The following is a 20090-nucleotide window of genomic DNA, read 5'->3' on the forward strand; positions in this document are numbered from 1 at the left end:
CCTCACCTCCATCAGGGCTTTCTCAAACTGTCACCTGCTCGGTGAAGCTGTCCCTACAATCCCACGTAAATGCCAACCCTCCCCGCTCCACTCCCCAACCCCCTTCTCTCCTTGCTTTCTCTTATCACCCTCTAGTGTGACAATTATTTTGTTTTGCTTCTTGTGTCCCCCATCAGACCCTGAGTCCCACAAAGGCACGCGCTTCCTCCCATGCCAGGTCGGGAAAGAGACCGGCACCCAGGAGGGGTCCAGGAGACCAGCCAGAGGACAGAGGGCAGAAACACGAGGGAGGCAGCCGCTACAGCTGGGCCAGCAGCGGAAGCTTCCACGCCTCCTCCCAGGGGGCCCTTCCTGTCCCCATCTCTGAGCCATCGCTGGACGCTGCCCCCCTGCCCTTTCCTGAGCCGCCAGTCCCGGTCTGTGCCATCCGGCAGCCCGACACCTGCTGAGCGAATGCAGGAAGCAGAGGCGGCCCCCCGCAGTGCCCCTGGCACGTCCCTCCAGGCCATAAAATCCCAGCCCCGCTGGGCGGGGGACCCTGAGGTGGAGCCAGGACCTCGAAGCCAGACACACAAACAGATGGACTAGAGCTGCGTCCCTCTCCCAGCCCCCAGCCCCCAGGCGGAGTCAGCACATGGAAGGGGCCTGATGTTCAGTGGGTAAAGGCTGTATCGCCCTCCCCTGGAGCCCAGCACTGCCCCGGGCCTTCACCCTCACAGACCCCTCGGCTGCTCCATAGGGCCCTGGGAGGGTACGGTCATCAGTTACCCCCACTTTACAGAGCAGAACACTGAGGCTGGGAAAGGCCAAGTCACAGCAAGTGCGGAACAGCTGGGCCTCAAACCCAGGCCGTCTGGTCCCAGAGTCTGGTTCTTAACCACGGGCTCCATGGTCTCCGTCGGTGACAAGAATAAACATGGCAGGAGAGCGTCTGTGACATCTCCAGGGCGTCTGCCGGGTACTGAGCCAGGAGGGGAAACCGTGGGGGCGGCTCCTCTCCCAGCTGCCTCCTGGCAGTCATGCTGGTGAAATGGGCCCATTTTCCAGATAAGGAAAACCAAGTCCCTGGGGGAGGAAGTGGTTTCCTGAGGGTTACCGGAAGTGGCAGGCCCAGAACCGGCGCTAAATTCACTATATCCTGCCCTCAGAGGGATGGTGGACGTCCTCCCAGAGGGACCGAATGGTGGAATGAGGTTGGCTCACATCTCGAGAAAACCCAGGGGGCCAGGCCCCGGGGAGAAACCGTCGGGCGTTTCACGTGCAGATGGATAAACGGAGGCTCAGAGAAATTCGGCCATGTGCCTAAGCCCTGAGACGTCCCCATGTCACAGGTAGGTAAACTGAGGCTCAGACAAGTTCCACCCTTTTTTTTTCTTAAATGATTTTATTTATTTAACAGAGAAAGCGATCACAAGTAGGTAGAGGCAGGCAGAGAGAGAGAGAGAGAGGGAAACAGGCTCCCTGCTGAGCAGAGAGCCAGATGTGGGACTCGACCCCAGGACCCTGAGATCACGACCTGAGCCGAAGGCAGAGGCTTTAACCCACTGAGCCACCCAGGTGCCCCAAATTCCGCCCTTTTGACCAAACCCCAGACATGTCCCTTTACCAAAAAAAGTAAACTGAGGCTCAGAGTAGTTCTACCACTTGCCTGAGGTCACACAGCCAGCAAGAGGGGGTGCTGGGACTCCAAGCGGGGGCTCTCTGGCCAGACTGGGAACGGCAGTCCACACAGGGCCACCTGGGCTGGCTGGCATCAGTCTGCAGGGGAAGCCCCCAGCTGCCCAAACCAGATACCCCCAGGAGCTGAGGCTCAAGGGAGCACCCCCGGTGACTCGCAGCACAAACCCCGAAAGGGCGGGTGTTGGGGATGGGAAAGCGACCTGAGGATGCCTGGGCCTCTTCAGGCATAAAAGGGGGGGAAAAACACCTAACACCAGCTATATTTTTAAAAATCCCACAGCAATAAGGAGGCCGGCCCGTCAGCACAGCGTCACGACCGTGGGCAGGCAGAGGCCCGGGAACGTGGGGACGCGGCTATTTTAAAGGGGCTATTTCTGGAGGCGAGGTGAGAATACGGGGGCGAGAGGAAGGACCAGGAGCAGCCGCTGGGACAGACTTGCCGGCGAACTGACCGACTCTGGGGGGTGGGGATGAGAGGGGAGAGAGCCGGGGAGCCACCAGCCAGCTGGAGAACCTCGGGGTGTCGCGGGAGCCTCATGTCTCCTGCTGGGAACAGAGACCTGTTTAGGCAAAACACGGGCACTGAGCCCTACTGGGCACGCACAGGTGCTTGGTGCTGCTGTGGGCACAGCAGAGGAGGCCGGCCAAAAACGCCTCCCCGGGGAGTCCCAGCCAGAGCGGCAGGCCTAGGATAAGTAAAGATGCCTACAACATGAAGCCAGGGACAGGTGCTTCCCCTAAAATCAGAGCAGGTACAGGGACAGATGGGGAGTGGGAGAGAGGCAAATTTTGCCAAGTGATCATTTTACTGATTATTTTGCAAATAGTGATTTTGCAAATCTGAGTAAGAGGGAGGTCAGGAAAGCCTCCCCACCCAGTGAGCACAGACCAGAAGGACAGGGTGTGTCAGGAGGCACGCATACTACCGTTATTAGGACCAAGTCGGGCTTCAGGTACCAAAAAACTCACAGGAGAGGCGTCATTTCTCTCATCACGTAAAGGAAACTCCCAGGTTGGTCTTTCAGGGCTATTTGGTCCACCTCACGGTCTTTGGGACCCAGGGGCCTTCATCTTTTTGTTCCCCCATTCTTAGCCATGATACCTGCCTCGTGGTCCAAAATAGCTGCCTGAACGCCTACTATCACCTCCATATTCCAGCTGGGGGGCGGGGGGTAGAAGGGAGCATGTGCTACTCCCTTCAAAGGCATTTCCAGGAAATTCCGTTCATCTACCCCACTGGACAGAACTGGATCGTGGAACTCAGATGGCAGCAAGGTTTATCTTAGGTTTCAAACCAGTGCATCCGAGAGGTTTCGGCCTGGGTGGACAAGAGGGAGGTCATGGGAGCCAGCCCCCTGTGTCCACAACCAGCACGGTTTTCACTCATCCCTGAGTCTGCCTCCCCAAAGACTCCAGGGTCAGAAACAGTGGCCAGAGCCTGCATTCCGTGGCTCCCCAGAAGCAGGCCCCCACCCGCGGTCTGCGCTCCCCAAGCGCCAGGGCCCGAGGCACCCGGCCTCCCCCACCCTGCCTCATGCCTGCCTGGCGAGGCCGCCGGGCCAATCCATCTCCTTCTCCTCAGTAAACAACTGTCAGGGAAAATAAATAGTTTTTAATAGGCTCATTAATTGAATTCAAGGAGAAATAACCTTCTCCCCAGGCCGGGAAAGAAAACTCAGATGCCGTGGGCAAGTCCAAGCACCTTGGTTGGAAGGTTGGACGGGACCCGGCGCGGCCAGGAGAGCCCCCACAACGGTCCACCGCGTTCAGGGACGCCGATGCCACCAGCCAGGGGGCTGCCCCGTCCTCCGCTCCCTCCAGCCTTCGGAAGGTTGGAAAGTCTCTGACACCCCCTGGCCTCAGCTTAAGCCTGTGGCGGCAGCACGATAATTTAGTGTTTAATGTCAGGTTGCGCGTGTGCGCGCGTGCGTGTGTGTGTGTTTTACTCTCATCCCACTTATTTTTAAGGTTCCACCTACTTACGTCAAGGACATACCAGGTCCCCCATTCATGAGAGTAAGACCAAGTTCTCTCTTTGAACTTTAAAAGAGATCGGTTGAAAAGAAAACCGTCATCAGGGGGACTGGGCAGCTGGGGCCACAGGTACACATCACAGCAGGTGGCTGGAATTAGGGGGGTGCTGGGCGGAGCACTGGCCAGGAAGTCCAGAGGCTTCGATGCAGCCCCGCAGGATGACCGAAACACAGGCCTACAAGGTCAGCACTGATCCCCCCCGCCCCTGCCAAGGACGCCGGCCATGCTGGCGTGATGGGTTTGCCCCATCGCGGCTCAGGGGGGGCCTGGGGCAGCGTCCTACCCACATGGATCACGTCTGCCCAGGGCTCGACCCCGGCTCCCGCCAGCCTACTCTTGGCACCAGAACGGGGAGGCTCCAGGCCTGACTGGACACCCTTGGGAGAAGCCAGACATGGGCCCAACCACCTTCCAGCAGCCCCAAAGCCTTTGTCCTCCGAGTTCTGTATGTAACTAAGGCCCCCAACTTCCTCCCAGAAGGGGTTAATCACCATCGAATATTCGGTGATGTTTAGCCAAGCATGGGGGGAGGGGGGCTTCGACACACTAGCAATTGCCGAGCAAACACGTTCAGTAGGGACCCTTTCGACCGCCCAAGAAACTGCTCACACCCATTGCACAGACGAGGAGGCAGAGCCTCCGGCAGGTGAGTCCACGGACCCAGGGACACATGGCTCATGAGGCCGAGCCAAGACCTGAATGTGGGTTCCAAAATGCCAAATATGAGCCCCAAAAGAAAGCCTGGCCAGCTCCTGGGGGCTCCTCAGCAACGTCTCTACACATCTGGCCAGAAACACAGGTACCAAATGAACATCAGGGCCCGCTGAGCCCGAAAGCCCCCAGCCAAGCTGTTACTCAGTTTTGGGGGTCCCCGGTCTTTGGACTTCTTTTCTCCCCAAGAGACAGGAAACCTCAAAGACTATTTCAGGGTCCCCTGACCTCCAGACACCCATGCTCAGGAGCCCTGGCTCTCAACACCCTCTCGTCGTCACTGCTTCTGTGCCGGACATCTCAGACACGCAGAGACTCAGAGAAGGCAAGCAAGTGGCCGAGGTCACACAGCATCTCCACGAGGGAGCTGCTCTCCTGGCCTCTCTGCCCAGGGAGCTGCACACGTAGGGCTCTCCCCGTCGGGACCCACCCGATCTGGACGAGGAGACACGCCGATGCCCCTGGGAGATGGCAGGGGCTCCCAGAAGCCAGGCAGGCCGGTCCGGGGAGAGCCCAGTAGAACTCACATTCTGGAAAGGGGCAGCAGATGGGGCAGACAACAGCAACTGAGAAAAGTGTAAAACAAGCATGCTGGGGACACGGGCCAACAGCCGGCCTGGCCAGAAGCAGCACTCCCATCAGAGAGGACAGCAAGGACGGAGGCCCGGAGGAGGGAGCAAGAAGGTCCCCGTGGCTGGTGCGGAATGACTAAGGGGACAGAAGCAGGGGCGGGTACAGGAGCCTGGAGGGGCTTGGCTGGCAAGAAGGGGGGTTGGGGTGCCATCCAGAGAAGAGAAGCAACTTTCCTCAAGTCACACAGCTCCTGAGAGGCCAGAACGGATCAGGAACCCAGACCGGCCAGCAGCAATGTCCCTTCCTCTGCCCCCGATCCTCAGTTTCCCTATCTGCAAGATGGGGGCAGCGGCTGTCACTTTGGGAGCTATTCTCAGGATGAATGGAGGAAGGGGGACTGGGGCTGGAGGGCCAGATGTGAGTCTGGGCTCCGTGATGGGGGACTTAATGCCTGTTTGGACAATGTCCCCTCCGGGGCAGTTTATCTGGGAAATTGGAGGTTTGGGGTCTTCCCCTCCCTCCAATTCCTCATGAAGATGACCAGTGAGAGGGCACAGTCATTCAGCCCCTACGTGTGCAACCTAGCCACCGGGGGGAGGGGTGTAATCAACACGACACCGGTCACTGGTGAATCCTCACAACACAGCAGGCAGGATGTGTCCCCATTTTACAGATGAGAAAACCAACGTTGGGGGTGGGGAGAGAATAACGGGGTCGCCTCACGTGGCCAGGGGTGGAGGGGGGGCCTGTACCAGGATTCCCACTTCGGGTGCTCAGGCCTCCCTAAGCCCTTCCCCGTGAGGACAGGGTCCAGGCTCCCAGGGCCAGGTGGAACCGCAGGAAAAAGGTCCACACCCCAGGCAGTCCCTCCACACTCCAGACCCAGCACCGCCGTCAGCAGCCCCAGCCGGCCACGCTTTCCAGAGGCCGCACATCAGGGGCCATTACCTACTTCTGAAAATCAATTGGGCAGCGGGGGCCGGGACAGGTGTGTGACGGGGACCCATCTGTTATCCCGGCGTCCGCGTCCAGCACTGCCGCGTAGAGCACGGGAGGCTCACGGTCACGGGCAAGCCAACAGCCATCCGGCCGCGTTTCTCCTGCCGCCACAGGTCTGGAGCGCACATCGGGGTTTCTAACCCTCAGCACTACTGACATTTAGAGCTGGATCGTTTTGGGGGGCATCCTGGGCGCTCATCCCCGGGCCTACCCACCCGATGCCAGGAGCACCCCCAGTCCTGACGACCGCAGACGTCCCTGAACATAGCCCCGTGTCCCGGGGAGAGCCGAACTGCCCCTGGTTACAGAGGGCTGGGACAAACTCCGGTCCAAGACCCAAGAGCTATGTTCCGGAGAAGACGAGAGAGCCTGAGGGATGGGTCCTGCAGCCAGAAGATAATTCACAGCCCTGCCCCTCGGGACCAGCAGGCTCCCTCCTGTGCCGCATTTCATCTAAGTCAAGTTTATCATTATGACCAATATTAATATAATCAGAGCCAGCGTTTATCGAGTGCGGATGCTAGCCCGGGCTGTCCTCAGCCCTCGCGTGAGTTCTCTCGCCCGGGGCCCTCTGAGTAACCCATCCAGGGCCGTGACTCTCAAACCCATGGGACAGCCCAGGAAACGGAGGCTCGGAGAGGGGCCCAGGAGGGGCCGAGATTCCACCTGGCAAAGCCAGGTGTTTTCAGGAAAAGAATGCTCCAAGGATGTAAAATGGGGCAATTTTGTGTAAAATCGGGATTTTACACAAATCCCGATAAAATTCGGGATTTTCTGCTTTTGCTCAGATGGGGCTGTGGAGCCATTGGGGGCTGGCCAGCAGGATGGGTGGTGGGGGCTTGCCCAGGGCACGTCACCCACAGGCATTATCAGCCCAGCCTGGATGAGCACTGGGATTGGAGAAGGACATTCTGCCACATCCTCCTGCCTCAGTTTCCTGCCCTGGGCCGGCGGGACTGGCAGTCAGGCGTAGCTGTGTGGTCTCGGGCTGGTTCCTCTCCCTCTCTGGGCCTTGGCCTGATGGCTGCTCCAAGGGATGTTTCCCCATCTCCCTACAGGGGTCTCTGTTTGCGACGATATTCACACCCAAGCTCGGGGCAGCGGGCCGAGGGGGTCTTCCAGCAAACTCTGGCCACGTGATAAACCGTAAAGGAACAGCTCAGTGTCAGGGCCCCTGTGGTCTGCCCGCCTCACCCTGCCCCCAGAGGTCCCTCCCAGCTTTGCGCTGCTGTCCCCAATGCCTGCGCGTCTCAACACCGACTTCAGCCCCTCAGAAAGTACCCCGTGTCCCCGCCCCCACCCACAGAACAGTGGCTGGTGTCCTGCCGGGTCCTGCCCGCGTTTCCAGTCTCAGCAGAACCCGACTGACCGTAGATGACCCTACTTGTTTATTTATGCACTCACTGCCTCTCCAACAACCTGCAGGGTCCAAGGGACATGGGACCGAGCCTCCCTTGTTTACTGCTGTATCCCCAGAATTTAATTCCAATTTGCTTTTATTTAAAACGAAAAAAAAAAAAAAAAAAAAGGAAAAAGAACATACACAGAGCTTTCCACCAGGCAGATCTGAGCTCCTAGAGCCGTCACAACACCCCCATCCAGAGTGGAGCAATGCCGAAGCCCCCAGGTTATGGACAAGGAAACCAAGGCACGGGTCGGCTACAGAACGAGCCCGAGATCTCACAGCGAGTGAGCCTCAGAGCTGGATACAATTCGAACCCAGAGTCCGGCTCCCGTGGTCTCTGGTGGCCAGTAGTCCAGCTAACTGACTGAAGGAGTGAATTGGTGAATGAATGAATGAATGGCCCCGCCCCAAGCTTGCACACGGACCCCTTTCCAGGGCGCCTCTCTGCGAGGCTGCGGTCAAAGCGGAGACCTCCCCCTGGGGAGGTGGGGGGGGGACACTGGCTCAGACCCACCCGGGGCCTTGGAAGCCGGGGAGCCACCACCCAGGGGTCTCGGGGGTGCCCGAGTCTCGCGCAGCAGCTGCCTGCCCTCCTCGTCTGCCTCGCCGGGCCTCCCGTGGCTCCGATCCTGCCGCAGAAGTGGGGCGGCCTTGATTAGGCAGCCAGTGACGGGGAACGCCCCAGTTTGCAGCGGCTGAGTCATCCTGACATCCCTCCCAGGCTGGACCCCATTGAGGGGCTGCTGGGGAGCCCCTGCTGGGCGGGTCCAGCCAATGTGTCAGTGTGGCGCTCTTCCCCTGACAACGCCGTCCGAGGGGTACCACGATGCTCCATTCTGCAGATGAGAAAATGGGAGGACAGAGGTTGAGCACCTCGCTCCCATCACATAGCCGGGGTGGGGATGCGGGCCCCAGGCAGCCCAGTCCGGCGTCCACGCGCTCCCCCTCCGAGGAAGTAAGCTGGGAACCCCAGTGTCTGCACAGGGGCCCTCAGGAACCCCAGCAGGTGAACCAGCATCCAAACGACTTCTCGGACAACTGGACAGAGAGCCAGGCCCGTCCCCAGGAGTTAAGACCTCAGGTCTAGCATCCACTGCCCCCCACCCCGGGGAGGGAGACTCCTTGCTCTGTCATCCATCTGTGTGCCCTCAGGCCAGAGAAGACCTTTCCTGGGCCTCAGTCTCCCTATCTGCAAAATGGGGCTCCATGCCTGACCGCCACATGGACGGCGGGGGGCAGGGCGTGAAGGTGAAACACGACACGCGACGGGAATGCTCTCCGCACAGGGCCTGGCATGGGCACGGGGTCCAAATAAGGCGGGGTGGCTCTTCCATCTCCCCCTGACACCCCCTCATTTGCAGATCACGGGATTAATTAGAAGTGGCATTAAATTATACACACACAGACGCGTCGACCTCGCTTCCCCAGAACCCCTGAATTTCTACCCACGCAACAGCATGATAATAGAGCAACCTCCCAGCCCCTATGCACCCGGCCTGCCTCCCCCGGGTTCCCTGGCCTCTAAGCCTCTGGGGTGCTGCGGCTGGCGGGCCACGTGGGGTCTGGGTGTCGCAGGGCGCGGGCTGCCAGCAGTGATCACATCTGAGACCCAAGGGAGGTCCTTCACCAGAAGCATCTCCTGTCCTGGCTGGCTGCGAATGAGTCCTGATCTCAGAGACGAAGAAACAGAGAGGCCAACCAACCTGCGAGTTTGCACAGCCCTGGCAGAGTCAGGGCGCAAAAGTCAGGACCCCAAAGCCGGAGCCATAAGAACCTCATTTCGCAGGCAAGGAGGCTCCCACACAGAGAGGGGGTAAGGGGCAGAGGTGAGGCCCCCCCCCAGGGAGGGAGAAAGGAGAAAACCTGGTGGTTTGGTGGGGAGGGGAGCTGGGATTTGCAGTTCTCCCAGGAGGACAGGACCCTCCTGACCTTCCTAAAAAGGGCTAAGAGCAAAGATTTTAAAAACCAAATATAAAACTCAAAAGCCGCAGACACCTCCCAGAGAGTTCGCGACAAATTCTGCCCCTTCAAAAAAAAAAAAAGAAAAGAAAAAGAAAAAGAAAAAAAAAAACTGAGATCAAGCCCCAGTTAAAGCATTTTCATGGGCGGAGGTCACTGCAATCCGGAACCCCAAGCTCCGAGAGGCCCACCCCAACCCCCACCCCCGGTGGGGGGGGGGGGGTGGAAATCGGCGGGAATGAACAGAGAACACAAAGGCCAGGCAAGACCCCGGGTGTATTTTCAGGTACAGAATCCCTCTGGCCTCCGCAGGACTGAGGACACCTGGATCCCGGGGACAGAAGAGGGGGATTCCTGGGAGCTCAGAATAGCACCCCCTACCCCCCAACATCCGGCCTGGCCAGGCCCCGGGGAGGGGCAGGGGCCCCGCCATCTCCTCGGAGGGCAGGGAAAGGAAAGACAAAAATGAGGCAGTGCGAGAAAAGTCGGGGCCCTGTCCATGAGTCACTCCCGCCCGCTCGTTAATTTTCGCCTTTGCAGAAGTGTAAGCCGATTGATTTTTCATTTTCCCCACGCACAAGCCCCCCCCACGCTTCTGAAATATCAGCCAGAGACAAGACAGAAATGGTACGTCGGGGTTGTTTTTTTTTTTTTTTTTTTCCTGAGTGTCTTTTCTTTCTTTAAAGAAAAAAAAACCCCACATAGTACACCCCATACCTGGAGCTTCTAGAAGGCTAGGCGGGTGACACCCCGGCCCGCAGGCTTGAGAGACCCTGGTGCCAGGACCTCCCGTGCATCTCGGAGCTAGGACGGGCCTGTCTCTGGGCTGTCTCTCCTCCCTGTGACAGGGTGACAAGCACCTGACCCTCTATTCCCTTCCATCCCCTTCCCCCTCTCCTCCGCCCTGCAGGCCAAGCCCCAGCTTTCTGGTTCCAGACCACCACCAGGCGAGGAGACAAAATTTTAAGACCATCTGAAAAGCCCTGGACCCTTCCTTCCCCCACTCCACCCCAGTACGGGCCACAATGTGACTCTGTCCACGGACCCATGGCAGGTTTCCCGTGGGATCAGCCTGTGCATCCCACCCAGGCACGGCAGTTACGCCTTTGTCTCGTCCCCTCCTGTCCCCACCAGAGGCTGAGCCACCCTGCCCAGCAGGCAGCTGGGGTCTCTCCAAACACCCCACCCAGGCATCTTTTGCCGCGGGGAAGGACAGAGCAAGGGCAACGTGTGCCCTCTTCGCCGGAGAGGGAGAGGGGCGGCTTCCTTCTCACCAATTCTGGGAAACGGGATTGCCCCCCCCCACCATGGGAGGGGATGCCAGGAGGCTGTGTTGGGAAGTTGGGGCCCCCAGTACCCCAGCACCCCTGCCTGGGCCCCCTGCTTCCCTCCAGAAGCACAAGACCCCTGGAAGGGGACCACAGCCCGCAACTCGCCCACGGAGCCCACGACACTTCAAGAACCTTCCGCTGGCACCGAATGACTTCACAAATGGAACTAATGCAGTCGGCGCGAGGGGGGGGGTGGGGGGAGCGCTCTCAGTTGAAAACATTAAGCTTTGTCAATTATCCCCCAAACCCGCTGGGTTTATAAATATCCACCTTTATTTTTAGGGTTTTCCTCCTGATCCCCAACTCTCTACACGCCCCCCTCTCTCCCCCCTACGCACGGCGGCTGTACGAAAGTCACGGGCGCAGGTGAACACTGCGGGGCACCTGGGTGGAAAAGTCACACTGTGCCTTGGAGCTTCAGAAACACCGCCCATCCCTCGTCCCTCGTCCCTCCCGGGCCACCTCGCTGACCATCATTCGGGCCACTCGGCTGCTGGAACAATCGGCAGAGCCACAGGTCTCCTAGCACCCAGCTCCAGGACGCCGCCGTCCGAGGGGAGCGCGGCCCTCCAACCCCTGTGACGTGCTTCTCGGTGTTGACCCACCCGGAAGGCAGGAGGGGAAACTGAGTCACGCCCCGGAAAGTTGAGAAGCGGAAGCCGATCCATCTCCGTCACCAGCCCCGGGTCCGGGGAGCCCCAGACAGAGCCCCGAGCTCTGTGTGACCCAAAGAAGCAAAGGGGTGGATGGTGGTGGTTCCAGAATCGTCCACCGAGATGCCGCAGCTAAGTCCCTCCCGCCCGGGGAGCTCCTCCCCCTCGTACCCGCTCCTCACACCCTCATCCACAGCTACATTCCAGTGTTGGGAGAAAAATGTCTCAAGTCTCCAAGGGTGGCCCAGAGACCTGTGGAGACAACCCGGAATCCCCGGGAGAAGCAGGCAGGGAAGGGGCTCGGACTCTCCGCTGGAGGGGACAGAAACAGAAGTACCAGTCCCCGGGCGATGACCTGTGCGGACAGCAGGCAGGTGCCTGGCTCTCAGTACCCCTCTCCCTGCACCCAGCATTTGCCCACCTCAGGGGCCTAGAAGGGATCCTGGGGAGAGGATGGATCCCCTGGGGAGAGGATGGATCCCCCGGGGAGCCCAGCGACCACCCTGGGCAGCGTCCTCCAAGCCCACACCGGGCCATACCAGAATGCCCCATCCCATCTCCTGCAGGGGGTGGGCAGTGGACCAGGCCACTGCCTCTCCTCTCAGGACAGCCACTGGCAGACAGCACCAGCCCCCGTCACCCCCCGGGGGGCCGATGTCATAGGCTGGGGTGGCAGGAACAGGAAAGCAGGAAAGCGCATGAGCTCACCAGGCAGGCCGGGTCTCCCGCGACGTTTTGTTTGCCTGAGCCCAATTATACCCAGTCTCGGGACAATTGAGTATGGCGGGTGGCAACCCCCAGGGGGCTGGGGGGGGCCCGGGCCCCAAGCAGAAGTGCACCGTCATGGTGAAGGTGCCCCCCGGGCCCAGGGGATGGGGCAGGACGAAGCTTTCTGGAGAAGAAGAACGGAGACACACGCAGACCGCAGGCAGCAAGAGGGGCTGGGCGGAGGGCATTGTAGGGGGCAGGGGGCTGCTGCCGGAGACTCAGGTCCAAGCTGGTGGGCTCCGGGATGTGGGGGTGGGAAGCAGCCGCCCCAGCCCCAGCTGCCTGCCTTCCGCAGCCAAAGTATCAGCTGGCAGAGGAAGAGAGCTGAGGGACAGAAGGCGGCTGAGATTGGCAGGAGGAGGGGGGCACAAAGGAAGGGACCCTGGGAGGGGGAGGGGAGCTATGCAAATGGCAGAATCGACCGAATCCCTCGGCCATTAATAAAAGCTCCAGCAGCAGCAGCAGCAGCGGGAGTAGAGGCGCGGACTGGCTCTCTCTTCTCACGGGAGGCGGGAGGCAGGAGGCAGCCCTGAAGGGGAAGCAGATTGCCCCAAACAAAAGGAGCCCTTGCTCCCCCGCACCCCAGGAACAGTACTGATGGGGGGACATGGAGGGAAAGCTAGGACCCCAGCAGCCAAAGTCTGTGTGGAGGCCACTGGGGGCTTAGAGCAGGTGGGTCCCTGTCCCTGGGACTCCGGGGGACCCTCCAGCTTTGTCCGAGCTTCTTGGAGTGCTAATACACAACCTGGACACCCAGACACCATCCCCCTCTCTTCGCTAGCTGTGTCGGCCAGGCTGGTTTTTCAGGGGTTGGGCCAGTGACAGAAGGGCCCCATGCTCAGAACAGGGACTCCCCCAGATTGAGATGGGGGAACAGGGGAATCCCAGCGGAGCCTTAGAAAGGGGAGGGGAGGTGTCCCCCAGTTGGAGGCGCCAGGGAGGTTTCTTAATTTGGGAGATGAGGTCCCCAGGGGGTGACTAAATTTGAGGAAGGGACATTCTCAAAAGCTGCCCATTTCCAGGGCTACCCGAGGAGAATTTGAGATGGGGGAAGGGTCACTAAGGAGGATGTTCGAGATGAGGGTGGGTGGGTAGTGCGGACCGAGGCTGAAAAAAAAAAAATCCCAGTTTGCAGAAGGGCTCCCTGATTTGAGAATTCTGGAGAAAAGCAGCTGAAGGGGAGTTCTCTGATTTAGGGCGTTTCGCGGAAGCAAGTGTCTAGGACTTGGGGAGTGTTAAGGGGGATCCTAAATTTGGGAGAAATTTCCATAAGGAGCAGTGAACTTGGCCGCAACCTGGCCGAAACCCATGCGCCCAGGGCCCGGGCACCTTAACTCCGGGGGCTCTCCTCAGGGCACGCCCCCCCCCCGCGCCCCCTTCACCGGGTTCCGACGGCTCCGCCCCCCCTGGATGACGTCACCTCCCCTCCCCCCAGCCCCTAAGGGGGCTCCCGGGGCGCGCAAAACCCCCGGGGCTGCTGGCTCAAGGGGCGGCTTCCCCTCTCCCGGGATCCCCAAGGGGCCTCTAGCGCCGAGGAGAGGTCGGGTGCCCGGTGCGCGCGCCCGTCCGTCTGTCAGCCGGAGTCCCAGGGGCTGGGGGTTGAGCCTCGCCCCGCCTGGGGGGCTGGGAGGGGGCGCCGGGGCCGCAGAAGGGTGGGGCAAGGCCAGGGTGCCGGAGCTGCAGCCCCTTTCCCCAGGGATGGACGAGGCCGGGAGGGCGCTAGGGTGAGACAGCGTTGAGCCGGAGGTCTGGGGGGGAAGGCAACTGGAGAGCGAAGGCGGCGGGCAGAGCAGCCGCCCTGGGCGCACCGGCCGGTCTGCCCTCGCTCCCACCTGGAGCCACCCGTCCCGGGCTGGTCTCCACTCCGGGGCGCCCGCGAGCCCCCCTCCCCCAGCACAGCGCCCCCTGCCTCCAGGACCCGCCCGGGGAGCCTGGCCGGGAGCCGCCGGGGCCAGCAGCCCCTCCGCACACACGCGCATCCCCGCTCCGCGCCTCTGCCCCGCCCGCAGCCCCGGGTGGTGCAGCCGGCGGCGCTGGGCAGCTTCCAACGCCGCGCTCCGGGCGATTCCAGCCCAGCCCCCTCCCCCCGCCGCGGCGAAGCCCCTCCAGCCCCGCCCGCAGAGCCCTCCCCGCAGCCCCTGCCCGCCCCGGCCCAGCCCCTCGGGGGCATTGTTCGGACGCCGCTAGCCAGGCGCCGCGGCTGGGCGTGCAGTCGGCTGCAGTCGGGCACCCTCCGAGCACAATGGCCGTGCAGGCTTTCCCGGCACAAAGCCGGCGCGCTGCCCACTCCGCTGCCTCCGAGACCCCCACTGGAGCGCCTGCAATTTTTTTTTAATCGAATTCACGGTTCCCCCCACCCTTTACCTGGAGGCTGGCTGGGCTGGGCTCCCCCGGCTCTGCCCCGCTTCACATCCTGGCTGTTGCATGGGATTCGAGCGGAGCCCGAGCGCCAGCGGCTCGCGGCGTGCGCGCGCCGGCCGGGCTGCCGGGCGGGCGGCGCGAGGACACTCACTGCGGCTCGCGCTCCCCTCGCGCCGGATCGCGCGCCCCCCCAGCCGGTGACGTCATCCCTTCCGCCAGCGCCGCCGCCGCCGCCGCCGGCCGGGGGCGGGGCTGGGGCGGGGCCGGTCCGCGGGCGTCACTGCGCAGCCGCGCGGCAGCCACGCCCCCCACGGCCAATGAGACGGCGCTGGTTGGTCAGGTGGCCCCGGGGCGTTTAAAGGGCCGCGCGAGCACGTGGGGCGCGGGGCTCTGGGCTACGCGGGACGCGTGGGTGGTGGCGTCAGCGCGAGGGACTCCTCCGGCCACGCTTGCGGGACCCAGGACACTCGGCGCCTAGGGCGTGGTGCTTGCCCGGCCCTGCATTCAGTCCTGCTCCGGCTCCCCCGGCGCCCTTCGAATGCGTCCACGTTCGCACCCACTGCTTGCCCGTGGCTGTCCATGCCGCACCCCGGGGGCTCGTGACGGTGCCGCCGCCCGCCCCCTCCTCACCCGGGGCCCTCGCCTCTGCCCTTCCTTCGCCTGGAATAATGCTCCCCCGGGATCTTTCCCTTGTCCCCAAGATTCCTGCTCCAGCCGCAGCTTCTGGGGAAAGCGCTCCTGGTCCCCGCCTCCAGCCGCCCTCCAACCCGTCGTGCGGTTTTTATCCCGCCCCCCCAGCTGTGAGTCCCGAGGGCCCGGGGTCCCTGTGGGGGGGTCGAACGGATGAGGGAGCATTTCCTACCGAGCGAGCACTCTGCAGACGTCCCACCTCATTGCCGCTCCCCGCTGGCTGGAGTCCGGGATCACCCGAGGAACCCCCAACTCAGGCGCTGACGCGCGGGGCAGGACCCTGAGCCTCAGTTCTCCCACCTGCAAAATGGGCTTGCCCCTTGGGGGCTCCGTGTCCTGTCCGTGAAAGGGAGCGAGATAAAGAGGGTAAGGGTGACCTGCTGAGGATACGCTAGCCTGTAGTTGGTGCTTGAAAGCGAGATGAGAAAAGAAGAAAGAGAAATAAAGGGCAGGATTGCCATAGTGGGATGAAGGGCTCAAAGACACCGCAAGACTGCACACTTCCAGATGAGTTCTGAACATGCTGAAGGTGTTTTATTTCTCCAAGGTATGTGTTTGGAGAGGGCCTTGTGCCCACAAAAGGACACAAGTTTAGAATTTGGGATTTTTCCTCCAAAATCATTGATTCATTCATTCCAGGCCAAAGATGCAGATATAAACAAAAGGCATTAACCCCGGGAACAAAATGAGAAGGCGGAAGTCATAAATAGGAGAAGAGAGAGGAGAGAATGAATAATTAAACAAGGAACCTAAATTAAGCTCGGAGTTTCCCAGCGGCCAGCTTGGCGGAGACTGGTTCTCCTTCCTAGCTGCATGACCCTGACCTAACCATTGACAGTCTGGCCTTCGTTGTCTCATCCACGCAATGGAGACCCAACCCCATCTTGGTGATGGTTTCTCATATACAGTGGGTACTCCAGCCGTGTGTGCCCGATAACGGCAGAACGAAATGCGATTACTAGTTCTGGAAGGCTGGATATGGCAGGAGCCCCAGCGTTACCACCTATTAAGGGAGGGACCTTAAACAAGCCACTCGGCCTCACTGTTCCCATCTGCAAAAGGGGCAACCACATCTACCTCTGAGAGTTCTTGCAACCAGCATAGGCAAGGGCGTAAGAGCCAGTGCAGCCCATGTCCAGGAAACCCATCCATTCGGCCCGTCCCTCTGTGTGCTGTGCTAAGTAATGAAGATACAGAAGTGGACAAAACAGGCTAAAAAAAAAAGTTCGTGCCTTCCAGGAGTTAACAATCGAGTGAAGGAAATAGATAATATCTCACTTAGGGGGAAAAAACCCAAGTTCTCCCCGCAGTCTATGAGGTCCTTAATGACCTGCCCCTGTCACCTCCCTGTCCTCATCTCTGGCTGTTCCCCTCACTCACTCCAGTCCACCCACACCTCCTTTCACTGTTCCTTGCAGATGGCACAGTCCAGCCTCAAGGCCTTTGCACTGGCTGTTCCCTCTGCCTAGGACACTGTTCCTCCTCCTCTTCCCAAGGTTGGATCCCCTCATCTTTCAATTCTCCTGGAAACCCTCCCCGCCCATCCTGCTCAAGTTCGTCATCGTCTGAGTACCAGTTGATTTATTACAGTTTGAACTGAGTTTGTATTTTGGTCAGCTTGCTTGTCTTTGTCTGTCTCCCCATGTGACCTGTGCCTCCATTTGGCCATCTGTAAATGGGGGATAGGAGTAGTCTCCACCTCCTAGGGTCGTTGGGAGGGAAAAATGAGTTACAGCGTGTCAAACACGCGGCACCTTATCTCAAAGAGGGTTTCTTGATAAATGGGGCCATTGTAAATGGGGAAACCAGGGTAGCTAGCTAGATGTCCAGAAAAATCAATAGACCAGGCGAACAGAACACTCTAGTCTGATTCTGTCCCGGATCTCTGGCAGCTGCAGGAGCTTGACAAGTGTCAGGAAGGTGTTAAGGATTCAGTAACACCAAACCAAGAGTTCCCATAAGCCAAAGCTCCAAGAGAACCAGGAGGGAATGTTCTCCCCAGGGGTATGACTTAAGTCTCAAAGCTCCACACTGTGGAAAGCAGTGGGATCGGAGGTGGGGCCTGGCGGGCCCTGGGTCTCTTTCGTGTTTGCAGACCCCAGCACCTGGCACGCTGTGGGTGTGACTCATTGGGTGAAAAGTTCAGCCCATGAACACGTCCATCCTCTTCTGCCAGCCCAACCTCCGCCCCAGCGTCTCCCAGAACCTGGTAATTAGCTCCACCATGTTTTTGTCGAGGCAACTGTAAGAGAACCATCAGCTGTCCGTTACTGTATATAAACAGGACTCTTCGTGCCAAGTTCAGGATTGTCTGCACAGAACCCAGCCTTAAACCCCTGCAAGACAGGTCCAAAACATCTCCCCAGCAACTTCGCCCCTATGCCAACAATTTCACCATGATGATACAACTCCTCCGATTTCCAGTTAAACACTGTGCACATGTACGCCCCCCCCCCCCACCCCGTAGATTTACTTCAAGTGCCAGAGAGAAAAGGGGCAGCTGGGAACACCCCATTTGCTGACCACCTGCTCACTGAGCTCCATGTGGAGCTCCTTTGGGGGTCCAGGAATTTAGTGTATCAGGTAAACACAGGCGCTCTGGATTCAGAGAAACATAGCTTGGAATCCTGGCTGTAGCACGTGACAAAATTCAGCATCTCTGCATGATAAAAAACACTCAAGGCACAGAAGGCACTTCCTCAGCCTGACAAAGCGTCTCTTAGCTAACATCATGACTTACTGGTGAAGGACTGGATCTCTTCCCCCCCAGATCAAGAACAAGGTGAGGATGTCTGCTCTCACCATTCCCACCAAGCGTGTTACTGGAGGTAAGAACCTGGCGATTAAGCAAGAAACTGAAATCAGACGCACCCAGATTGGAAAGGAAGGAGTAAAACTAGCTCTATGGCACGTGGTACTTAGAAAATCTTAAGGAATCCACTAAGAAAGTATTAAAACTGGTAAACCCGTTCCTTGGGGCTGCAGGACCTAGGATCGATACACAAAAATCCATTGTACTTCCTATGCATTAGCAATGAGCAAACAAAACGTAGTTAAGAAACCAATTCCGTTTACAACTGATCAAAAAGAATCAAATACATAAGAATACGTTTACCAAAAGAGATGCAAAACTTATACAATAAAAACAATGAAGGGTTGCCGAAAGAAATTAAAGGAGACCTAAATAAATGAAAGACAGCTCATTTATGCATGGAGCTGGAAGGCTTAATATTGTGAAAATGGCAATAGTCCTCAAATTGAACTTCGATTTCATCCCTATCAAAATCCCCGTTGGCCTCTTTGCTGAAATTGACAAGGTGATCCTAAAATTCATATGAGAATTCAAAGGACCCAAAATAACCATAACAATCTCGAAAAAGAACAAAGATGGGGGCTCACACTTCCCAGTCTCCCAATGGTATTACAAAGCAACAGTCACTGGGAGCTCCTGGGTGGTTCAATCAGTTGGGCATCTGATTCCATCTTGGCTTGGGTCCTAATCTCAGGGTCATGAGTCCAAGCCCCATGTTGGACTCCACAGTGGGCATGGAGCCTACTTAACAAACAGAAAACCAATCTACAGTCCTCAAGACATTATGATCCCAGCATAAGAATAGACAAGCAAGTCAATGAAATAGAATTGAGAGCTCAGAATAAACATGTAGGGTCAACTGATTTTCTTTTTCTTTGTTTTTTAGAGATTTATTTATTTCCTTGAGAGGGAGTGATGGGGGAAAGGCAGAGGCAGAGGGAGAAGGAATCCCAAGCAGAGTCCCCGCTGAGCTGGGAGACTGACCCTGAGATAATGACCGGAGCCAAACTCAAGAATCAGTCATTTAACCACTGAACCACCCAAGTGCCCCAGGGTCAATTGATTTTCAATGAGGCTGTCAACTTAGTGAGGGACAAAATGGTCTTTTCAGTAAGTGGTCCTGGGAAAGCTGAATACCTACACATGGAAGAATGAATTTGGACCCCTACCTCACACAATATATAAAAATACACTCAGAATGGATCATAGACCTAAATATTAGAGCTAGAACTCTTGGGTGAAAACGTAGGCATAGATCTTTATGATCTTTGTTGGACAATGTGTTCTTTTGGAGTTTCTTTTGGGGTGATTAAAATATTCTAAAATTAGATTGCGGGTGGTTGGTGATGATGACGGTTTGTTAATATACTGAAAATGATCAAATTAATACACTTCAAACGGGTGAATGATTTGGTGGGTAAATTATATTTCAATGAAACTGTCGTAAAAATTCCTGGCTGTGTCATATGACCCTGAACAAACGACATATATCTCCCTTTTTAGCCTCAGTTTCTTGGCCTTAAAATTAGGTATAATTGAAGTGATCTCACTTGGTCTTTTTGCGAGGGTCCCCAGAGCTGTGACACAGGGGATTATTTTGGGAAGTGTAAAGAAATAATCGAATCTAAATATCCTAGAGGAGAGAACAGGCAGAATTAACCAGGTACAACCACATGGTGGAGTAGTATACAGCTGTGAAAAGGGGTTGAGCACATAGACCCATGGGGAAGACTCTCCAGGATAATTTGTTAGTGAAAGAAAGTGCAGTGTTTTGACAATCATGTTCTACGTTTTATCGAAGTTGTCAGCTTATTTTTCTATTATTTTAACGGGAGCAAATGCATATATTTACATGTTTATAAGCCCAGGTCAGTACCGCTCTCCGCACTGAACAAGGGGTAGAATTGATGGGTCCTTCAAACAATTCTTTCTTAAAATGGCATCTTTCTGTCTTTGTGGTGAAACAGTTGTGGATCTCCGTGATGGTAACGGTCATGTGAAGCTGACCATGCGATGAAATGGTAAAGAATGACACACGTGCACACACACACACATGTGGACGGCCGCCTTCTCCTCCCTGGATCGCTCATACCATTTTCCTCCGTGCCTGTCCC

General features: G+C 58.0%; 1 protein-coding gene across 11 annotated transcripts in view; it reads right to left on the reverse strand.

Annotated features, from left to right (window-relative positions):
* PTPRS (protein tyrosine phosphatase receptor type S) overlaps positions 1–14629 on the reverse strand; it is a 94006-nt gene extending 79377 nt beyond the window's left edge. For 6 of the 11 annotated variants that reach the window (XM_045990112.1, XM_045990110.1, XM_045990107.1 and 3 more), the window contains exon 1: positions 14478–14628. The gene's annotated coding sequence lies outside the window, so the exon portion shown is untranslated. Of the gene's footprint in view, positions 1–14477 lie in introns of all 11 variants that reach the window. The other 5 variants (XM_045990105.1, XM_045990106.1, XM_045990108.1 and 2 more) reach the window with 2 other exon arrangements.
* Positions 14630–20090: the final 5461 nt, after the last annotated feature.

The sequence above is a fragment of the Meles meles genome, chromosome 20, assembly GCF_922984935.1.
Source record: "Meles meles chromosome 20, mMelMel3.1 paternal haplotype, whole genome shotgun sequence".
Lineage (NCBI taxonomy): Eukaryota > Metazoa > Chordata > Mammalia > Carnivora > Mustelidae > Meles > Meles meles.